This window comes from Palaemon carinicauda, chromosome 30, assembly GCF_036898095.1.
Source record: "Palaemon carinicauda isolate YSFRI2023 chromosome 30, ASM3689809v2, whole genome shotgun sequence".
NCBI classification, from domain to species: domain Eukaryota; kingdom Metazoa; phylum Arthropoda; class Malacostraca; order Decapoda; family Palaemonidae; genus Palaemon; species Palaemon carinicauda.
This window is the reverse complement of record NC_090754.1, coordinates 12531350-12538849: the sequence shown is the minus strand read 5'-3', so window position 1 is coordinate 12538849 and position 7500 is coordinate 12531350.

The window sequence follows — 7500 nt, the reverse complement described above, 5'->3', positions numbered from 1 at the left end:
TATCTAAAAACTGTTTTGTAAATTTATCAAATACGTTACATGGATAACAGTTCCTAATAAAATAAGATTTTAAAAATTTAATTTCCTCGTGGAATCTACCCCAATCTGAAGAAAGATTAAAAGCTCTATAAATTAATGTTTTACATGAGTTTACTTTAAATGGAATCGGACAGTGACTAAAAAAGTTTAACCCAAGTCCTGTAAAAGTTTGTTTTCTAAAAATGCCAGTACTAAATGCACCATTACAACGTGAAATCTTAATATCTAAAAAGGAAAGTTGATCATTATGTTCGGAGTCCAAAGTGAACTTAATATTTGAATGAAATGAGTTTATGTACTCTAAAAACAAAGTGGTATGGTGTCTATCTCTAAAAAGAACAAATGTATCATCGACATAACGTCTATAAAATAGGGGTTTAAAGAACACAGGGCACTGATCAAAGAACAACTTTTCTAGGTGGCACATAAATATATTTGCAAAGGTAGGGCCCAAGGGAGAACCCATTGCCATACCATCGACCTGTTTGTAAACTTTGTTATTGAAAATAAAGTAAGTTTCTGTTACGGCAAGTTCAAGTAATTTTCTAAAAGAGTTAACGTTAAAACCATGAAATGAGGAAGTCGGGTTGGGAAATAGTCTAGTTAAAATAATGTCTATTGTTTCTGATAGTGGAATATTAGTAAATAAAGAGGTAACATCATAACTGACCATAAAACTATTGGGATCTTGCTGGAGAATATGAGGTACAAACTGAGATGAGTTTTGCAAGGTGTGAGCATTGGAAGTGAGATCACTGAGTAGAGGGACTAAGAATTTAGCTATACCAAAATTAGCGGAGTTGTAAGCAGCCAGAATGGGACGTACCGGTATGTCAGCTTTGTGAACCTTGGGTAAACCATACAAAACGCTGAAGGATGAACCAGTGCTGTACAGGGAACGGTATGTTTCTTCTGATAAAAAGGATTCATCTTTGAGTTGTTTGAGGTTACGGATGATTTTGTCCTCTACTTTATAAATCAAACTAAACTCCGGAGACCCAATTTCACAAAATTTACTGTTGTCTGAAAGAATGTGAAGCATTTTGTCGGTATAATCCTGTTTATTGAGAAGCACCACACCTCTACCCTTGTCAGGGCGACATAAAATGATATCACTACGTAGTGATAATGACTTTAGAATATTAAAATCTTCTTTCTTGAAAAATGGAAACCATGTAGGTGATTTTAAAGAGGAATAAGCTTCATGGGCAATATTTTGAATTGATTGACGGGCTTTTTCTAGATTATTATGAGAAGGGAGGTTCCGAATATTACTAAAAAACATCTCAAACGGTAAGAAAAACTTAGAGAAACTCGGTCGGAAATTAGGAAGACAAAACTCCAACCCCAAAGAGAGCAAAAATTCTTCCTTTTTGGAAAGGGTATAGTCTGAAAAATTGAAAATTACATCCCTAGGGGCAAGGAACTTCGGCCTTTCAATACCCAGTTTCGAAAGTTTACGTTCATGTACTGATTTTGTGTCGGAAATAAACTTAGACAAGTTACGTTTTATAAGAGATTTGAAATACATTTTATCAAGTAAAGATAATTGTTCATAAAAGGATGACGTTATAGATGAAACGTGGGACTGTAAACGAGCAACAGATTTTGTTTTTAGATTAATTTCCATAACGTCATCCTTTTATGAACAATTATCTTTACTTGATAAAATGTATTTCAAATCTCTTATAAAACGTAACTTGTCTAAGTTTATTTCCGACACAAAATCAGTACATGAACGTAAACTTTCGAAACTGGGTATTGAAAGGCCGAAGTTCCTTGCCCCTAGGGATGTAATTTTCAATTTTTCAGACTATATCCTTTCCAAAAAGGAAGAATTTTTGCTCTCTTTGGGGTTGGAGTTTTGTCTTCCTAATTTCCGACCGAGTTTCTCTAAGTTTTTCTTACCGTTTGAGATGTTTTTTAGTAATATTCGGAACCTCCCTTCTCATAATAATCTAGAAAAAGCCCGTCAATCAATTCAAAATATTGCCCATGAAGCTTATTCCTCTATAAAATCACCTACATGGTTTCCATTTTTCAAGAAAGAAGATTTTAATATTCTAAAGTCATTATCACTACGTAGTGATATCATTTTATGTCGCCCTGACAAGGGTAGAGGTGTGGTGCTTCTCAATAAACAGGATTATACCGACAAAATGCTTCACATTCTTTCAGACAACAGTAAATTTTGTGAAATTGGGTCTCCGGAGTTTAGTTTGATTTATAAAGTAGAGGACAAAATCATCCGTAACCTCAAACAACTCAAAGATGAATCCTTTTTATCAGAAGAAACATACCGTTCCCTGTACAGCACTGGTTCATCCTTCAGCGTTTTGTATGGTTTACCCAAGGTTCACAAAGCTGACATACCGGTACGTCCCATTCTGGCTGCTTACAACTCCGCTAATTTTGGTATAGCTAAATTCTTAGTCCCTCTACTCAGTGATCTCACTTCCAATGCTTACACCTTGCAAAACTCATCTCAGTTTTTACCTCATATTCTCCAGCAAGATCCCAATAGTTTTATGGTCTCATTATGATGTTACCTCTTTATTTACTAATATTCCACTATCAGAAACAATAGACATTATTTTAACTAGACTATTTCCCAACCCGACTTCCTCATTTCATGGTTTTAACGTTAACTCTTTTAGAAAATTACTTGAACTTGCCGTAACAGAAACTTACTTTATTTTCAATAACAAAGTTTACAAACAGGTCGATGGTATGGCAATGGGTTCTCCCTTGGGCCCTACCTTTTCAAATATATTTATGTGCCACCTAGAAAAGTTGTTCTTTGATCAGTGCCCTGTGTCCTTTAAACCCCTATTTTATAGACGTTATGTCGATGATACATTTGTTCTTTTTAGAGATAGACACCATGCCACTTTGTTTTTAGAGTACATAAACTCATTTCATTCAAATATTAAGTTCACTTTGGACTCCTAACATAATGATCAACTTTCCTTTTTAGATATTAAGATTTCACGTTGTAATGGTGCATTTAGTACTGGCATTTTTAGAAAACAAACTTTTACAGGACTTGGGTTAAACTTTTTTAGTCACTGTCCGATTCCATTTAAAGTAAACTCATGTAAAACATTAATTTATAGAGCTTTTAATCTTTCTTCAGATTGGGGTAGATTCCACGAGGAAATTAAATTTTTAAAATCTTATTTTATTAGGAACTGTTATCCATGTAACGTATTTGATAAATTTACAAAACAGTTTTTAGATAACATTTTTACTCCGAAAGCCACCGTACTAAACGTACCAAAAAAGCAAATGTATGTCTCTACCATTTATTTATAACTATAAAAATGTTAAATGTAAACTCGAGAAAGATCTTTCCAATTTGTATCCATGTGTTAATTTTAAGTTTGTATTCAAAAATCCACTATCCATAGGCAGCATGTTCACTTTCAAAGACACTCTACCAGATTTGATGCGGTCCTCAATTGTTTACTTATACAATTGTCCTAAATGTAATTTAGGAACCTATATTGGTTGTTCCAACCGTCTCTTGAGGATCCGCATTGACTCTCATAGAGTAGTCAGTCACCGTACAGGTTGTATTTTAAATAAAAAAGAATTTTCTTCCATACGTAATCACGCTCAAGAATGCAAGCAATTAATTAACTATTCTAATTTCAAAATTCTAGCCCAACCCCCAATAGCTATTCTCTACCTACCCTAGAATCTCTTTTCATTAAACAGCTATCCCCTACTCTTAATCACTCAACAACCTCTGTTCCTTTACATATTGCCTAACGACTTTCACCAATTAATCTTCAAACCATTACTTTCATGCTCTAACGTCTAAACCTCCCCGTCCTTCCATGTCTCAGTCTTGGATATTTTTTCCATACTAGGTGTGTTTCTTTCTTATCCAGAGTTTATTTTATTTTGTCTGTTTTTTTTTTCTTTTATTCCAGGTTATTTCTGTGTATTATTATTTTGATTCCCATATCTATGATGTTTTGTGAATTCTTCTTTAAAGTTTTCTGTGTATTTGTTCTGATTTCGATATTGCTTTTTTATTATATCATTCATTTAATGTTTTAACGTTTTAATTTTTAATTTTATTTATATGGTTTAATTTATGATTTTTTAGTATATTTCATCCACTTCATTTTTTAAGTATTTCGATGTATTTATTATAATTCTTGCCTTTTTAACAGAATTTCATTAACTATTGACCTGTGTTTTACATTCACTTTTTAGCTCCGATGATGGGAAATGTTGTTCCCGAAAGCTTAGCCAATAAACTGTCCAAATGCTGAAGTATCTGCTTTCCTTCGCCTTTCTACTATATATATATATATATATATATATATTTATATGTGTGATATATATATATATATATATATATGTAAATATATATGTAAATATATATATATATATATATATACATATATAAACATATATATATATATATATATATATATAAATATTTATATATATGTATATATGTATATATGTGTATGTATGTATGTGTGAGAGGAAAGATATAAACCCTAAGTACAATAGTAGTTATACAGTAAATATCCTCAAAGTTAAAGGTAAGAAATGTGGCGTTAAATAGAGTAATCTAATTCAATTAATTTAAATACTTGACATTACTGATATATAGTAGCAATAGCAAAAATTAGAAGTACACTTTAATTTATTTGAAACATTAAGCTACTACTCCTGACACTTTTAATATTGATGACTTAAAATCAAAATTATGCATATTATCCGAAAGAAGAAATGAATAATTCATATAACCGTGACTGGATGTGAAGACTCGGGCACGAAAATATTCCAGTAAATCTTCATCACTTTCTATCCTGAAAATCTCTCTCTCTCTCTCTCTCTCTCTCTCTCTCTCTCTCTCTCTCTGCATATCGAGTCAGCCTGAGGTCGACATTCACTCCTTTTCTTATATGGCTTCTAATTACGTAGTTATAAACTAGTTGCATTTCATTGATAATCTTTGAATAACTTTTAAATTTTCTCATTAAGTCTGCTCGACATGTCTGTGATAATACGTAAAATCAATTAGTATATTCACACCAGCTTCCACTTCATGATTAAATAAGGTTTTTACTTCTACCTTTGAATTCTTTATATTACGAATTACTCTCTCTCTCTCTCTCTCTCTCTCTCTCTCTCTCTCTCATAGACATGAGCAAATCCTCGTAACTAAGTAACCGCCTGAGATTAAGCTTGACAAAGAGTAATATTCAACATGAATCGTTAGAGAAGGAAACCATCAGTAAATTATTCTATGAAATAAAAAACCTAAAGACGTGTATCAAGTCCTTCCCTCCTTCACTTCCCAATCCCTGACCACAGCTTTTTTCCCTAGAGGGAGTTTTGCCTCCAGAGGAAATTCATAGACGCGTAGGTGAGGTAAGGTGAGGTGCGTCCTAGATCCCTCTTCAAGATGATAGACGGGAATAGCCATAAATTAGCGTCCAAAATATAGAACAGTAAATTGAAATTCAGTAACTTTTTGTATCCCTTGGCTGACTTCTTTCTGATTGTCATGTCGAAGGAGAAACGACCACAGAAAAATAGAAATGAGAAAATGTCTTAAAGTCTGCTGTATAAAGAAAGGCATAAAAGGAAATATGATAGAATGGATTTAATTTTTTTCTTTTATGAGGCTCGTTATGGCTGTATACGAAACTAGTTTGCATGAGCTGCTCAGATTCTTCAGATCTTAACAATAAGAGAAGGGTCCCAGACTGCAAAGGAGACAGCGAAGAGTTTACTCTGAATGTTTCTAAAGTTGAATTTCAAAAGTATTAAGATCAAAGTATCATGACAATTTTCTTCAAGAAGAGAGTTCACTTGCAGTAAAAATGGAAAATATAAAAGACAGGCTTTGATAACAACTGTATTGAAAAAAAAATGTATAATCATACGAACCTTTCAAAATATTTGAAGCAAACTTAGTCTCCTTTGTATGTATAAAAGTATATCACTAACCTCACAGGCTAATGGAAGTTATCAATTAATTAAATGCACTTTAGTTATGTCCTTCATAGATGGTCGATGGGACACCGAAACGAGTAAAAAAAAATTATCTTACTTTAGCATCTTCCTTTTTCTTTCAGAACATTTTTTTTTCCGTAACAAAATAAATTACAGTTTCAGGTAACCAACCTTATTTAGTTATGTGCTAAATGGAGTTTTAAGAAGTGAATAAATTTCTCTTTGGACCAAAGCCTTTTCTACATAGCTGGGGATAATGTGCACGGGCAAATGATATATGACATCAAATACGGATCATTAGGCTAATAAAATATATAGAATTACAAAATACAATATCTCGAAAGAAAAATCAACATGTTTTAGACATATTAATTTCCCCTTTGTAATTGTGTCACTTATAACTAGCATTTCTTAAGAAAATACTTTTTACCATATTTGCGATAACATATTTTTAGTTACTGTTCGTTTTCGCTTGAATTGGTTTTGTAAAAAGCGATTTCTGCAGTTAGCAATTTTTCTTCCCAATAGCACAGGTTTCACGGGGCAAGTAAATATATTAAATCCCATTGTGCCTGTAATAGTTATACGTCTAACTTTTTGGAAAAAAAACTTCAGATCAGTTTTCAGATAACTTTTTTTTTTTTTTTTTTTTTTTTGAGGTAGCAGTAGTCTATGTTCAAAAAAAAAAGAAAAAAGAAAAAAAAACTAATTGTATGTGTCTGACTCTATACCATTTACTTTTCTTTTGTTTTGTCTTTTTTAAATAAATTTACATACCATATACAGCAAGTATCTATATACACATATATAAATGAATTCTTATAGATATTTTACTTTACTTTTAATGACACAGTAAGCTTGTTAAATATTTTCAACTTATTGACGGGTAAAATGTCTCTCTACATCGTATGGGTTTGATATGATCCACTTAGGGTATTTTATTCTACATCTTATTAGGATTATTATTTCTGAAGGAGAGGTATTTTGCAATTCCTTACACAATTTATATATTCAATGAGAAATCTTTTACTGTGTTCACCTGCTTCTTTGTTCTACATGTGAAATCTGTCACAAATATCTTTATTTGTTGTTCTACTTTTACTTTACATATTTCTAAATTTAGGTTTTGAAGCAACTCTCATATGGGTTTAACATATGTATATAAAGAAATAAACATTTAATTGATTTTCTACATCCATATACGTGTCGCAGAAATGATCGTCTCATACGTTCAGAACTCTGAAGCATTTCTTTTGCGTCTAATGATTCATCAACGATAGATTATTTCGTATATCCGTCCAGTTAAAAAGCGGATGTGGTGGCCGATGTGGTAACATCCCTGACTGGGGTTTGGGGGAGCCAATAGGTCTATCTACTGAGTCACCAGCAGCCATTGCCTAGCCCTCCTAGATCGTTACTAGAGTGAAGAGGGGTCTTGGAGACTGATCAAAGGTATATATGGTCAGTCTCTAG